The sequence below is a fragment of the Rhinolophus ferrumequinum genome, chromosome X (genome assembly GCF_004115265.2).
Source record: "Rhinolophus ferrumequinum isolate MPI-CBG mRhiFer1 chromosome X, mRhiFer1_v1.p, whole genome shotgun sequence".
Lineage (NCBI taxonomy): Eukaryota > Metazoa > Chordata > Mammalia > Chiroptera > Rhinolophidae > Rhinolophus > Rhinolophus ferrumequinum.
Window position 1 is genome coordinate 30,209,155 of NC_046284.1, and position 17,184 is coordinate 30,226,338.

Genomic DNA, 17,184 nt, shown 5'->3' on the forward strand with positions numbered 1-17,184 from the left:
ATACAAATGGCAAATAGACATATGAAGAAATGCTCAACATCACTAATCATCAGAGAAATGTTAATCAAAAGCACTATGAGATAGCACCTCACCACAGTTAGAATGGCTATGATCAACATGACAAATAGTAACAAGTGTTGGGGAGGGTGTGGAGAAAAAGGAACCCTCATATGCAGTTGGTGAGAATGCAAATTGGTGCAAGTGCTATGGAAGGCAGTGTGGAGGTTACTCAAAGAATTAAGAAGAGGATTGCTATATTTCCCAGCAATCCCTCTCTAGGGTACCTAACCCAAAAATCTGAAAACATTTATCCATAAAAACATATGTGCTCCAATGTTCATTGCAGGTAGATTTACGCTGGCCAAGACATGGAAACAACCAAAATGTCCTTCGATAGAAGAATGGATAAAGAAGTTGTGGTATATATACACAATGGAATACTATTCAGTGGTAAGAAAAGATGAAATAGGAACATTTGTTTCAACATGGATGGATCTTGAGACTATAATGGTAAGCAAAATAAGTCAGACAGAAAAAGCAGAGAATCATATGATTTCACTGATATGTGGTATATAAACCAAAAACAACAATAGAACAAGACAAACAAATGAGAAACAAAAACTCATAGACACTGACAATAGTTCAGTGGTTACCAGAGGGGCACGGGGGTAGAAGATGAGGGTAAAGGGGATCAAATATATGATGATGGAAGGGGAACTGACTCTGGGTGGTGAACACACAATGTAATTTATAGATGATGTGATACAGAATTGCACACCTGAAATCTATGTAATTTTACTAACAATTGTCACCCCAATAAATTTAATAATAATAATACAATAATTAAAAAAAGACTTTCCTAACTGTTTTTCTGTTGATGTTTACTTGGTCTGCTATACTTCTCACAGTCAGAGGACAATTTTGATGCACAATTCAATGAATTTTTGCAATGTTTTTGTCAGCTTGTTAGTGGCTGCCTTGACCTCTCTTCATCAGTGACACACTCTCTCCCCTCAGAGAAACTTTTGATCCATTTGTACACTGCTGTTTTCTTCATGGCATTATCCCCATAATCTTGGACTAACATGTCCCTGATTTCACTTCCACTCTCGCCAAGTTTAACAGGAAATTTAATGTTTGTTCATTGCTCTAATTCAAGCTCAGATAGTCTCACGACTGTACACAAAAACACACAACAATAATGAATGCCACTCAGCAAGACACAGCCACACGTCGACAGGAACACAGTTGTAAGTCACTGATATACCAAGGTTTTGAATCCTTACCAAGCTGTTTGGACAGTGCTCCCAATGTAAGCACAAGACAGTGAGTTTTTGAACTTAATTGTCATATCTTGTACAAGCAAAAAATGAAACTAGACAACTTTCTCGCACCATCTACAAGAATAAATTCAAAATGGACTAAAGAGTTAAATGCAAGACCCCAAACCATAAAACTCTTAGAAGAAAATACAGGCAGTAATCTCTGTGATAATTCTCATAGTAATATTTCTTCGGATATATCTCCTTATGCAAGGGAAACAAGAAAAAACAAATAGGATTACTTCAAATTCAAATGATTTTGCACAGAAAAGAAAACCATAAGCAAAGTGAAAAGACAACATCTGAATGGGAGAAGATATTCATCAATGATACATCTGATAAAAATTTAATATACAAAATTTACAAAAAGAACTCACACAACTCAACACCACAAATATAAACAATCTAATGAAGAAGAAAAAAATGGGCAGAGGACTTGAATAGATATTTCCTCAAAGAGGACATATAGAGGGCCAACAGATATATGAAAAGATGCTCAACGTCTCTAATCATCAGAGAAATTTAAACCAAATGAGATATCACCTCATACCTGTCAGAATGACTAGCATCAATAAATCAATAAACAAAAGATGTTGGGAAGCATGTAAAGAAGAGGGAACCATCATGCACTGTTGGTAGGATTGCAAATTGCTGCAGCCAATATGGAAAAGAATATGAAGAATCCTCAAAATTCGAAAATTGAACTACCTTTTGACCCAGCAATTACACTTCTGGGTATTTAAAGAAATTAGAAACAATAATTCAAAAAATATATGCACCCATTTGTTCATTGCAGTAATGTTTACAACAGCCTATATATGGCAGCAATCTAAGCGCCTATCAATAGGGTATGACATAACAAAGAAATGGTACACATATACAATGGGATATTATTCGGACATGAAAATGAATAGCCTTACCATTTGTTACAACATGAATGAACCTGAAAGGTATCATGCTAAGTGAATTAAGTCAGACAGAAAACCACAAATACCATATGATCTTACTTACATGTGGAATCTAAACAACAAAATAAATGAACAAACAAAGCAGACTCATAGATATAGAGAACGTTTTGATGTTTGCCAGATGGGAGGGAGTTTGAGGGACTGAGAGAAGAAGGTAAAGGGATTTAGTAGTACAATTGGTAGTTACAAAATAGTCACAGTGATGTAAAGTACAGTATAGGCTTTATAGTCAACAATATCGTAATAACTGTGTATAGTACTAGTACCAAGTTATACTAGAAATCTTGTGGGATCACTTCATAAGTTTTATAAATGTCTCACAACTAGACTATACAGCTAAAACTAATATAAATAATATTGAAAGACAACTGTAATTGAAAATTTTTGAAAAAAAGTTGGGCAGAAGGTGAAGGGGAATAAATTTCCAGTTATAAAATAAATAAGTCATGGGGATCATAAGTCATGGGGTACAACATAGGAAATGTAGTCAATAATATTGTAATAACATTGTATGGCATCATATATTTACTAGACTTATCATAGTGATTACTTCTTTTTCAATGAATTTTCAAATTACTTTCAGGTGTAAAAAGCAACGTAATAGTTAGACATTTAAACACCTCATAAAGTAATAACTCACCCCCCAAGCTAGTACCCCTCTGACCTCTTATATAACTGTTATAATACCATTGACTATCTTCCCTGTGTTGTACTCCACATCCTGTGACTTTATAAACATATATATATATATATATATATATATATATATATATATATATACACACACACACACACACACACACACACACACACACACACCCCTTTATATATATGTATATGTGACATTCAATATTCGACTTCAGCTCTTCAGGTGTATAGCACATTGGCCAGGCATCTATCTACACAGTCTATGACGTGATCCCCCTGATAAGTCCAGTGCCCATCTGGCACCTTATGTGATCTTTACAATATTGTTGATTATATTCCCCATACTGTATTAACTATCAATTTATATTTCTTAATGCCTTCACCTTTTCCACCCTGACCCCAACCCCATTCCCATCTATCAACCTGATAGATCTAGTACCTTTCTAGCACAATACCCAGTTATTACAATATTGTTGATTATATTCCTTATGCTATACCCTACATCCCCATGACTACTGTGTAACAACCAATATATACTTCTTAATCCCTTCCCCTTTCACCCATCCTTAACACCCCTCCCATCTTAAAGAAGTCCTTCTAAAAGTCCTTGTAATACTGGCTTGGTGTGATGAACTCCTTCAGCTTTTACTTGTCTGGGAAAATCCTTATCTATCCTTCAATTCTAAATGACATTCTTGTGGGGTAGAGCAATCTTGTTTGTATGTCATTTCTTTTCAAGACTTGGAATATTTCCTGTCACTCCCTTCTTGCCTGCAAAGTTTCTGTTGAGAAATCAACTGCTATTCTTATGGGGGCTCCCTTGTAGGTAACTTACTGCTTTTCTCTTGCTGCTTTCAAGATTCTCTCTTTGTATTTAACCTTTGGCATTTTAATTATGATGTGTCTTGGGCAGGCACCGTGTGTCTTGGTTTTGGCCTCTTTGAGTTTATCTTGCTTGGGACTCTCCGTGCTTCCTGGGCTTGCTATGTCCATTTCCTTCACCAGGTTAGGGAAATTTTCTGTCGTTATTTCTTCAAATAGGTGTCAATTCCTTGCTTTCTCTCTTTGCCTTCTGATACCCCTGTAATGTAAATATTGGTACGCTTGATATTGTCCCAGAGGCCCCTTAAACTCTCTGCATTTTTTTTTTATTCTTTGTTCTTTTTCCTGTTCTGGTTGGGTGTTTTCTGTTACCTTATCTTCTATACCCTCTGCTTCATCTAATCTACTGTTGATTCCTGTAATATATTCTTCATTTCCATTATTGTATCCTTTATTTCTCACTGGTTCTTTTTGAAGAGATCATTGAGCATTCTTATTACCAGTGTTTGGAACTCTGCATCTGATAGATTGCTTATCTCCGTTTCGCTTAGTTCTTTTTCTGGAGCTTTGTTCTGTTCTTTCATTTGGGACATGTTTCTTTGTCTCCCCATTTTGGCTGCCTCCCTGTGTTTGTTTCTATGTATTAGGTAGGGCTGCTATGTCCTCCAGTCTTAGTACAGTGGCCTTATGTAGTCGGTGGGCTATGGGTTTCAGTGGTGCAGTCTTTCTGGTCACCTGAGCTATGTGCTCCAGGTGCATCTTTTGTGTGGGCTGTGTGTGACCTCCTTTTGTAGTTGAGCCTTGGTTGATAATTGCACATCACTGTGAGGGACTGACCCTTGGGCTCACTTGTTGTGAGGACTGGCCTTGACTACAGTGGAAGAGTTGTTGTGCAGGGGCTGATCCTACAGAGCAGCATCTGCCTCACAGGACTCCAGTGCCTGCCCAATCCACCCCTTAGGTGTGTCATATTTAGAAATGGCTAGGTGACGTTCCAGCTTGTTTGAAGCTGGCCACTGATGGCACCAGCCCCAGGACCACCTTGGAGGGAATCCACTGTAGGTCTACTTCAGCCACAGCCTGTGCCCCACCCAGGGCTCCCTAGCGGGGGCCAGAAAAAAATCCTCAGATGTCTGCCACCCGTGCTATGCTTGGAAGTGCCTTGAGACGCCAAGCCATGAACCAAGGCCTGCTGCTACTAGTGCCGGCTTAGGGTTTCTCAGCCAGAGGTACAGGAGACACTCAAGCCAGATGCTGCTTGTCTGGGTTCTGCAAACCTTCAAGAGACTCTAGGAATGTGCAGTTTGAGCCAAGGTAAGTGATCACTGAAAGCAGCCTGGTGTGCCCAAAAGTTGGGGATGTCCAGGTCTCAAATTACCAGGGCATGGCGAACAAACAGTGGAGACTCAGAAATGGCAGCTGCCTGTGTTCGCGCACCGGGAAGAGGGAGGGCTCAACAAAGAAACAATGACCTCTGCCAGCTTCCCCATCCAGGAGAAAGCCACCTCTCCAGCCCCCATCCCAAGCCAGACAACTCAATTCCCCACCATTTGTCCCTGCTGCCTTTCCAGCTGCTACCCCAATGCTGCAGCTCAGAACAAGTGATTCTGTTGGTGGGTAAGTCTGCATGCAATTCCTTTAACAGGATGGCCTATGAGTGCAGCCACACTATCTCACTCAGTCAATCTCTGCTGTTTTTCACAACTAAAAACTATGGTGACTTCTCTCCCCAGCACTGGAACCCTGGGCTGGGGTGGGGCTGGTATCTCTCACTCCTCTAGGTGATGGGAGGACTCCCACAGCTGAAATAACCCTCCCTATCTTTAATGGTAACACACAGGTGTGAAACACCTGTGTTTCTGACCTTCCTACCAGTCTGAAGGTGGCTTCTTCTGCAAGTCTTTAATTGAAAGGCTTCAGCTCAGCTTGATTTTAGGCAATTCTCAATAATGGTTGTTTTGTAGATTAGTTGTGATTTTGATGTTGTTGTGAGAGAAGGTAAACACAGCATTTACCTACTGTGCCTTCTTTGTTGTCTCTGTGATTACTTCTTTAGGTATATAACTGTTAAACAACTATGGTATACACCTGAAGCCAATATAATATTGTATGGGTTAGCTATATTTAAATAAAATCTTTTTAAAAGAATGAAAAAAATTGCAAATACAGAATAACTGTCACTGAGAATCATCTGAAGTCTAGCTGAACAGAAATCCTATAAGTAAGGATATACAGAAGAAGCAACCTTAAGAATGGAAGCAGGGGAAAAACATGGAACTGGCTTGTCCCACACCCATGTGGGGTGGTTGAAATTCAAGAGATTTGTTTAGGCTATAGTGGTCCTCCTGAGGAGTGAGGGGTCCCAGCCCCACACTAGGCTCCCCAGCCCAGGGTTCCAGTACAAGAGAAAGAAGACCCCATAATTTCTTACTGTGAAAAACAGCAGAACGTGTGGCTGAGTAAGATGGAGGGCTGCTAGAGTCCCAGTTGTTCCACTTAAAGGGCCCTTGTATAGATTTACTCAGGGACAGACTCACTCACGCTGAGCTCCAGAATTGGGACAGCATCTCAAAAGTAATCAGGGTCATATGGAGATATAGGGAGAGGGACTGAATTGTCTGGCTTCAGAGTGAGGGCTTGAGGGACAGCTTTCTTCCAGACAAAAGTGCTGGCAGAAGCTATTTTTCTTTGTTGAGCCCTACCTCCACCCAGCCTACACAAGCAGGTGGGTGCCATATATGAATTTACATCAATCTGGCTAACACTGTTTGTCCTGCCATAGTGATTCCCTGACACCCCACCCCACCCAAATTACTGGCCCTGCCAAGCCACTTCCAGTGGCATTTCCATGTAAACAGCCTGTCTTGGCTCATGCTGTGGACTTTTGTAAAACTGCCCAAAGTTTCACAAACTTCAAACAAGCAATATCTGGTCTCAGCATGCCCTGTAACTTTTCCTAAGAAGTCCCAAATCTGGAAATAGTGGCTGCCAGCCTCAGTTCACCACTGATCATCTCCCAGGTATTGCCAAGCCCACCACAAGTGGCAACCATCTGCAGATCACTTTATAGCTCATATCAAATGTCCCTGCACAGGGAACAGGCATCAGCTGAACTTGGCTTGCACCGGAGCTCCTCCCATGAGGCCCCAGAACCAACACACCCAGTGGCCAAGTTCAGAACATTCCAGAACATGACCCAACCACCTCCACAAACCACACACACAAAGGGCAAGGGCAGAATGAATAGGTACTGGAGCACCACTAAAGAGAGTCCTGTTCCATAGGGTTAGCCCATGCATAATTGCTCTTCCATTGTAGGCATGGTCAGTCTTTACAACAAGTCAGCCTGAGGGTTAATCCATCCCATTAACACTCCAATGGCAATAAAGGCTGACTGAAAACAGCAAGACAAACACAAACTGCACAAGTGTCACATCTGGAGCACCTGACTCATGTTACCAAGGAGACTGAGACACTGGGCCCCACAGGATTCTTATTACATAAGGCTACTCTACCCAAACTAGGAGACATAGCAGCTCTACCTAATGCATAGAAACAAACACAGTGAAGCAGTCAAAATAAGGAGACAAAATAACATGTCCCAAATGAAATAGTAGAACAAAACTCCGGAAAAATAAATTTAAAAAATGGAGACAAGCAATCTATCAGATACAGAGTTCAAAACACTGGCTATAAGGATGCCCAATGATCTCAGTGAGAACTTCAAAAATGGAGCTAGAAAACATAAAATGTAACCAGTCAGATATGAAGAGTGTAAGTACTGAAATGAAGAATAGAGTAGAGGGAGTCAACAGTAGTTTAGATGGAGCAGAGCATTGAATCAGCGATTTGAAGGATAAAGTAGCAGAAAACACCCAATCAGAACAGCAAAAAGAAAGAAAAATCCAAAAAATGAGGGTAGTTTAAGGGGCCTCTGGGACAACATCCAGTGTACCAGTATTTGTTTTACAGGGGTAATGCAAGGAAAAGAAAGAGAGCAAGGAATTGAAAACCTATTTGAAGAGTTAATGGAAAAAAACTTCTCCAACCTGATGAAGGAAATAGACATACCAGCTCCAGAAGCTCATAGTCCAAACAAGATGAACCCAAAGAGGCCCACACAAGAAATATTATAATTAAAATGTAAAACGGTAAAGCAAAGAGAGAATTTTTTTAAACTTGTTTTCGAATGTTCTGTTTCAATTTTATTTGATTTTTTATTTGGAAATACTGGGGACAGTGTGTTTTTCCAGAATGTCAAGTCATTGTTTTTCCATCTAGTTGTGAGGGGCGCAAATCAGCTCCAAGTCAAGTTGTTGTTGTTGTTGTTTTCAATCTAGTTGTGCAGGGTACAGCTCACTGGCCCATGTGGGACTCGAACCGGCAACCTTAGTGTTATGAGTACTGCGCTCTAACCACAGAGCAAACTTGTCACCCGCTGGCAGCTCAGCATTAAGCTTAAGCCATTGTTTTTAATCTAGTTGTGGAGGGAGCAATTCACTGGCTCATGTGGGAACCAAACCGGCAAGCTTGTTAAGAGCTCGCACTCTAACCAACTGAGCCATCCAGCTGCCCCCCAAAGAGAAAACCTTGAAAGCAGCAAGAGGAAAGCAGTTAGTTAGCTACAAGGGAGCTACCATAAAACTGTCAGCTGATTTCTCAACAGAAATTTGTGGGCCAAAAAGAATTGGTGCAAAATATTCAAATTGATGAAAAGCAAGGACCTACAACCAAGATTAATCTACCCAGCAAGGCAATCATTTAAAATTGAAGGACAGATAAATAGCTTCCCAGACAAAAAAAACAAAAAACCCAAAAGGAGTTCATTGCCACCAAACTAGTATTACAGGAAATGTTAGAGACTTCTTTAAGAAGAAAGAAAGAAAAGAAAGATAAAAGATATGAAATGTCAATAACTATATATCTATCGATAATTACTTTAAATTTAAATGAACTACATGCTCCAATCATAAGACATAGGGTGGGTGAATGGATAACAAAACCATATCCTCACATATGCTACCTATAAGAGACTCACTTCAGGTTGAAAGACACACAGACTGAAAGTAAAGGAACAGAAAAAAGCATTCCGTGAAAATGGAAATGAAAACAACAACAACAAATGCTGGGATAGCAATTATTATACAAAACAAATAGAAACAAAGGCTATAACAAGAGACAAAGAAGAACTCAGTAATTCCATTTCTGGTTATTTATATGAAGAATCCGAAAACTAAACAGAAAAGATGTGTGTAGCCACATGTTCACTGCAGCATTATTTGCAATAGCCAAAATATGGAATCAACTTAAGTGTCCATCAACAGATGAATGGATACAGAAGATTTGTACAATACATATATACAATGGAATACTACTCAGCCATAAAAAAAAGAATGAAATCATGCCATCTGCATCAACATGGATGAACCTAGAAGGTATTAATGTTGAATGAAATAAGTCAGACAGAGAAAAACAAATACCATATGATTTCACTTATATGTGGAATCTAAAGAACAAAATAATGAACAAACAAAAGAAAAAAAAAAAACTTATATATACAGAGAACATTTTGATAGTTGCCAGCTGGAAGGGGGTTGGGGAGGTGGATGAAAATGGTGAAGGGATTAAGAAGTACAAATCTATAGTTACAAAATAGCCATGGGGATGTAAAGTATAGCATAAGTAATATAGTCAATAATATTGTAATAATTATGTATGGTGTCAGGTGGGTACTAGATTTATCAGTGATCACTTTAAGTTATATAAATGTCTAATCACTATGTTGTACACCTGAAACTAATATAATATTGTATGTCGACTGTAATTGAAAAATAAGGAATTACTTTTAAAAATAGTTTAAAACCAAGTACATTTTACATTTGTTGATTTCTTACTGTATTTCATATACTTCACCTAATATTTACATACTTTGCCATAACTCACATGAATTCGCTTCTATTTTTATCTGTACTTTATAGATGGAAAAACTCAGGCAAAGCAGTTTCTCATGTAAAGTCACATAGTTTGTAAATAGAGGAGCTAGGTTTTTCATTCAGGTCTTTCTGATTTCAGAGACAGTGTTCTTAATGAATAGTACTGCATTTGCTAGTATGAGAAAAATAGATGCATGCACAAATAATATAGTTCAGACCAGATTGTGAAATATCAATTAAAGATGTCAACAAAGTACTGTGGAAACACAGCAAAGACATCTGGTAAGACTTCACTGGGGAAGTCTTTATTTAAGTGAAGTTTATAATAATAGTAATAGCTACCACCCACTCTTGAGCAAGTTCAGTTTGCCAGATACTTGACAGGTTCTTTATACATACCGCTTATATCTTCACAATAATGCAATCAAGTTATTTTACACTTGAGGAAACAAGGGCTCACAGTGACCAAAAACTTACCCATGGTCGTATAACTAAAAGTAACCGATTTAGCATTATAAACAAAAGGCCCTCCACTCTTCTCCAGCTCCTTCATTCTCACTTCCTCCCACTGTTACTCATAAATATGGTTTTGACTTATTTAGGCAGTGGTCATGGGGAAATGCATAAATTTAAGGCAGTTTTGGAAATGAATAGTCACTTTTAGCTGGAATATAATGGTACAGGATGCAGGAGAGTAGAAGAGCAGTGAGAGATATAGCTAAAAGCTCACATAGGTTAAATTGTGGCAGCCTTGAAACATCCAAGTTAGAACTTTGCTAGGCAAGATACATTACAGCAGAGTATTAGATACACCAGTATAGGGATAGACTGGTAGGGAAATCAGTGAATATTCTTCTGTAATAACTCAGGCAAGGGATAAAGAGTCCCAGAATTAGATGATTAAAGTAGGAATTGCAATGAAGGCAACAATGTTAAAGATTGTGTGAAGAAAGCATTGACAGAATTTGTCCTTAATATCATTTTCCTTAACCCCTCTTTTCTAAGATTATGTATTTCCAGTAAGTAAATTTTCTGATGAAAATATGTTTCAGTGGAACACATCTTCTTCATTAAATATTCATATTTTGAGTTCATTTTTTGAGTTTTGGAATATTTAAGGCTACAGATCCATGCAGACTTCTTCCCTTAAATGCACTATCACCTTAATAATATGTATTTAGATTTAAATATACCTTTAAAATATTAGCTAAAATATTAAAAACAGCATTATTATGATTATATGGATTAATTCAGCACACATCCATTCTTTCTCACTTTCATCACAAAGAAGTACTAATATCTACCATGTTTCAAAATACTTTGCCTGGATCCACATATCCTCAGATATCTCCTTTGTTTTTTTTCTCAGATTTTTCAGGAAAGTTATACATTCATGTTGTCTTTTTTCTCCAATTCATGCTTGAGTTTTCTGCAAACAAATTTTCATCCACATCAGGACATTAAAGCTAGTTTTTTTTTTTTCAAAGTCAGCAACAAACTTTTGTAAATTCTTACTCTTTATTAGAAAGATTTTTAATAAAATATAGCTAAAATACAATATATTAGCTTCAGGTGTACATCACAGTTATTCAACAGTACCCACTGGGCACTATACAGATTTATTACCATATTGTTGATTATACTCCCTATGAAGAAGTGATCACCATGATTAGTCCAGCAACCATCTGACACTGAACCACACTATCACAATATTATTGACTGTATTTCCTATGCTGTATATTACATCCCAAAGACTTATTTGTTTTATATCTGGAATTTTGAACCTCTTATTCTTCTTTATCTTCCCTTTATAATTTTTCAATTAGAGTTGATATTCAATATTATTTTATATTAAATTCAGGTGTACAGCATAGTTATTAGACATTTATAAAATTTAGAAAGTGACCTCCCTGACTAGTACCCACCTGGAACTATACATAGTTATTACCATATTCTTGATTATATTCCATATAATTTACATCCCCATGATTATTTTGTAACTACCAATTTGTATTTCTTAATCCCTTTACCTTTTTAATTCTGCCTCAACCCCCATCTATTACCCCAAGAGATCTAGTACTCATCAGACACCATGCATAGTTATTACAATATTGTTGATTACATTCCTTATGCTATATCCTACATACCCATGTGTAGTGTGTAACAATCAATGTGTACTTCTTAATCCCTTCCCATTTTCACCCACCCCGAACAACCCTCCTATCTGGCAACCATCAAAATGTTCTCTGTATCTATGAGTTTGTTTCTGTTTCACTTGTTTGTTTATTTTCTTCTTTAGAGTCCACTTATAAGTGAAATCACATGACCTTTGTCTTTTACTGTCTGACTTACTACACTCAGCACAATACACTCTAGGTCCATCCATGTTGTCACAGATGGCAAGACTTTTAATTTTTTTTTTTTTTTACAGCTGAGTGATATTCCATTATATACATATGTACCACCTCTTCTTTATCCATTCATCCATTTAGTGACACACAGGTTGGCTTCATATCTTGGTTTATGTAAATAATACTGCAATGAACATATGGATGAGCATGTCCCCTCAAAGTAGCATTATGCATTTTTTTGGATAAATACTCAAAAGTGGGATTACTATGTCATTTTTTGTCTCTTGTTATAAAGTCTGTTTTGTATGGCATAAGTATTGCTACCTCAGTTTTTTGTTTGTTTGTTTGACCCACTGAAGGTCAAGTTCAGCTGCACTCAGTGCCCAGGATCCACCCATCAGGAGCCACAAAGAAATCCAATGATGGCCACTGCCCAATCTGTACTTGGAAGTGCCTTGGGAGGACAAGCCATGAACCAAGGCAAGCTGCTGCTAGTGCCAGACTTAAGGCTGCTCACCCAGAGGTACGGGACATGATCAAGCCAGATGATGCTTGCCTCAGTTTTGCAAACCTTTGAGAAACCCTAGGAAAGTCTGCAGCATGAGCCAAGAAAGGCAGTTTATACGAAAAAGCCACTGGAAGCAGCTTCAGTGTGCCCAAAAGTTGGGTGGGATGGGGTCTTGAATCACGAGGTCATATGATAAACAAGCAGTGTTAGCCAGCTTGATGGAGACTCAGATATAGTGGCCATCTGTGTTTGGTGCTGGGAAGGGGGAGGGCTCAACAAAGAAACAATGGCCTCTGACAGCTCCACAGTCCAGGAGAAAGCTGCGCCTCCAGCCCCCGTCCTGAAGCCAGACTACTCAGTTTCCCACCCTATGTTCCTGCCACCACTCCAACTGCTGCTCCAGTGCTGGAACCCTGAGCCAGTGATTCCATCAATGAGCAATTATGGTGCAGACCCTTTATGAGGAGCATCTCAGACTCTAGCCAACCTCGATCTCACTCAGTCACAATCTCCTCTGGTCACAATCTCAACTGGTTTCCATAGCCAGAAATTATGGCGACTTATCGCCCCAGCACTGGAAACTAGGACTGGGGAGGGGCTGGGACCCCTCGTTCCTCTGGGGAGTGGGGACATCTGCAGCTGAGGTATCCCTCACATTTTTAAATTTTTAAATTTATTTCTTTAATTAAAGGTTATTGGGGTGACAATTGCTAGTAAAGTTACATAGATTTCCGGTGTACAATTCTGTAATACATCATCTATATCTCACATTATGTGTTCACCAACCAGAGTCAGTTCTCGTTCCATCACCATATATTTGACACCGTTTACACTCTTCTAGAGCTCCCTCCCCCCTTACACACTCGTAACCACTAAACTATTGTTTATGTCTGAGTTTTTGTTTCTTCATTTGTTTGCCTTGTTCTTTTGTTGTTTTCATTTTTATATACCACACATCAGTGAAATCATATGGTTCTTGACATTTCTGTCTGACTTATTTTGTTTAATATTATAATCTCAAAATCCATCCATGTTGTTGCAAACTGGTATTATTTCATCTTTTCTTATGGCAGAATATTATTCCCTGTGTATATATAACACAACTTCTTTATCCACTCATTTACTGAAGGACATTTTGGTTGTTGCCATGCCTTGGCCACTGTAAATAAAGCATCAATGAATATGGGAGCACATATTACCTTATAGATAAATGTTTTCAGACTTTTTGGGTAGACACCCAGGAGAGGGATTGCTGGGCCATATGGTAATACTATTCTTAATTTTTTGAGGAACCTGCACACTGCTTTCCATAGCGGTTGCACCAATCTGCATTCCCACCAACAGTGTATGAGGGTTCCTTTTTCTCCACAGCCTCTCCAACACTTGTTACTATTTGTCTTGTTGATGATAGCCATTCTAACTGGAGGGAGGTGATACCTCATTGAGGTTTTGATTTGCGTTTCTCTGATGATTAGTGATGTTGAGCACTTTTTCATATGTCTATTGGCTATTTGTATGTCCTGTTTGGAGAAATGTCTCTACGGGTCCTCAGCCCATTTTTTAATTGGATTGTTTGTTTTTTTATTGTTGAGTTGTATGAGTTCCTTATATATTTGGATAATAGCCCCTTATCGGAAACGTTGTTTGCAAAAATCTTCTCCCATTTGGTTGATTGCCTATTTGTTTTGTTGATTATTTATTTTGCTATACAGAAGCTTTTTAGTTTGATATAGTCCCATTCATTTATTCTAGCTTTTACTTCCCTTGCCTTTGATGTCAAAGTAATAAAATACTCTTTGAACCCTAGGTCAATAAGTTTAGTACCTGTTTTCTTCTATGAAATTTATTGTTTCAGGTCTTATGTTTAGGTCTTCAATCCATTTTGAATTAATTTTGGTACATGGTGACAGGCAGCAGTCTACTTTCATTGTTTTGCATGTGACTTTCCAATTCTCCCAGCACCATTCATTGAAGATTCTGTCTTTTTTTCATTGTATGTTTTTGAATTATTTGTCAAAAATTGTCTGTCAACATTTATGTGGGATTATTTCTGTGTTCTCAATTCTGTTCCGTTGGTCTGTGTGTCTGTTTTATCTGCCAATACCATGCTGTTTTTATTATTGTTGCTCTGTAGTACAAGCTGAAGTCAGAGAGTGTGATGCCTCCAGCATTGTTCTTTTTTCTTAGGTTCCTTTGGCTATTTGGGGTCTTTGTTTTTCCATACAAATCGGATTATGGTTTGTTCTATTACTTAAAAAAATGCCACTGGGATTTTGATGGGGATTGCATTAAATCTGTGTATTGCTTTGGGTAATATAACCATTTTAACTACGTTGATTCTTCCAATCCATGAACATGGAATATCTTTCCATTTCTTTGTGTCTTTTTCAATTTCTTTAAAAATGTCTTATTGTTCTCAGCATATAGGCATTTCATATCCTTGGTTAAGTTAATTCCTAGGTATTCACTTTTTTTTTTTTTTTTTTTTTTTTTGCAATTGCAAAAGGAATTGTTTTATTTTTTTTTCTGAGATTTTCTTGTTAGTATATAGGAATGCAATGCACTTTTGTACCTTGAACTTGTAGCCGGCAACTTGACTGTATTCGCTTATTGTTTCTAATAGCTTTTGGGTGGATACTTTAGGGTTTTCTATATATAGCATCATGTCATCTGCAAAGAGTGACAATGTAATTTCTTTATTCCCAATTTGGATGCCTTTTATTTCTTTCTCTTGCCTGATTGCTCTGGCTAAGACTTCCAATGCTCTGTTGAAAAGCAGAGGTGATAGGGGAGATCCCCATTGTTCTCCTGAAAGTTAGAGCAAAGGATTTCAGTTTTTCACTGTTGATTATGATATGAGTTGAGGTTTGTGAGATATGACCTTTATTATGTTAACAAATTTTCCTTCTATAACCATTTAATTAAATGTTTAATCAAAAATGGATATTGTATTTTGTCAAATGCTTTTTCTGCATCTATTGATATAACCATATGATTTTTGTTCTTTATTTAGTTTATGTCGTGCTTCACATTGATGGATTTCCTTATGTTGAACCATCCTTGTGCCGCTGGGATGACCCCCACTTGGTCTTGATGTATAATCTTTTTGAAGCATTGTTGCATTCAAATTGCTAGAATTTTGTTTAGGATTTTTGCATCTGTATTCATCAGAGATATTAGTCTGTTATTTTCTATTTTTTGTTAGCCTTACCAGGTTTTGATATGAGGGTAATGTTGCCACATAAAATGAGTTAGGGAATACTGTTTCTTCTTCCAATTTTTGGAAGCATTTGAATAGGATAGGTATTAGATCCTCCTTGAATGTTTGGTAGAATTCACTAGTGAAGCCATCTGGTCCCAGACTTTTGCTTTTGGGGAGGTTTCACATGACTGATTCAATTTCCTTACTGGTGATCTTTCTATTTAGATTTTCCAATTCTTTGTTACTCAGTCTACTAAGGCCAAAGTTTTTTTAAGAACTTCTCCATTTCTTCTAGGTTATTGAATTTGGTGGCATATAGTCCTTCATAGTATTCTTGGATGATCTTTTGTATTTCTGTGGCATTCATGGTAACATCCCCTCTTTCATTTCTGATTTGTATGTTTTGTGTGTGTGTGTGTGTGTGTGTGTGTGTGTGTGTGTGTGTGTGTGTCTTCTCTTTTTATTTCAGTAAGTCTATCCAAGGGTTTGTCAATTTTATTAATCGTTTCAAAGAACCAGCTCATTGTCACATTAATTTTTTCTGTTATCTTTTTATTCTGTATTTCATTTAACTCTGCTCTGATTTTCATTATTGCTTTCCTTTTGCTGACTTTGTTTTTCATTTCTTCTTTTGTTGCGACCTGCACAACACAAGCAGTGGGAAGAAACGAGGGAGGCGGCGAGGGCTAGGTTAAGAAATAAAGACACAAACACTTATATAGTAAGAAATCACAGAGGACCAAGGGACTCGCAGCCATAAAAGACTGGAGCCCTGAATGGGGTCTCTCCTGAGTATTTATTGATTTTTCCAAAAGGCACTACGTGACTCTGAGCAGGGTCTGTTACATCTCAAACACCGCTTAAGACAAACACCTTATCGCCAATACCCATTCATTGTCTCCCAAAGCAACCTAAGCACTGTCCCCAGGTGGTCGCTGGTGCAGTATGCTAAGCCTAGGGAGGAGCGGGTCTCTGTATTGCTTTCCCATGAGATAAACGAGGAGCCAGGAGGTTCCGCTCCACTATTGTTCCTTGCACATCAAGGTCTCTGCCGCATGAGCCATGCGTCAGCAACCTGTGATGGAACTTTAAGAGGAGAGCTTCCTCTAAGCTTTAGCAATATTCATGGGGGTCCCCGGGGTCCCGTCTGGCTTAAGTCGTCCCTCCCTAGAGGAAACTTACTCGTCTTCGACCGCAGACCCTGCATACTGGGACCTAGATAAGAGACTTATTAACTCAACCCCCTAGGGCATACAACCCTGCGACCCTCTTTCCTAAGGAAAGGCTAAAGGGGACAGACGACCAGGCTGCTGTGTGACAACATCTCCCCCGTTTTGTTTTTGCAGTGTGAGGAAAACAGACCGTGCCGTTTCTTCATTCAATGCCTTTCGGAGGGAGGCTTGTCCACATCCGAATACTAAACAAAGCAA

The 17,184-nt window shown here is 38.4% G+C and overlaps 1 pseudogene; it reads left to right on the top strand.

The window, feature by feature from the left end:
• The window catches only part of LOC117034779 (translationally-controlled tumor protein-like), a 39,144-nt pseudogene extending 22,167 nt beyond the window's left edge, over positions 1-16,977 (top strand).
• Positions 16,978-17,184: the final 207 nt, after the last annotated feature.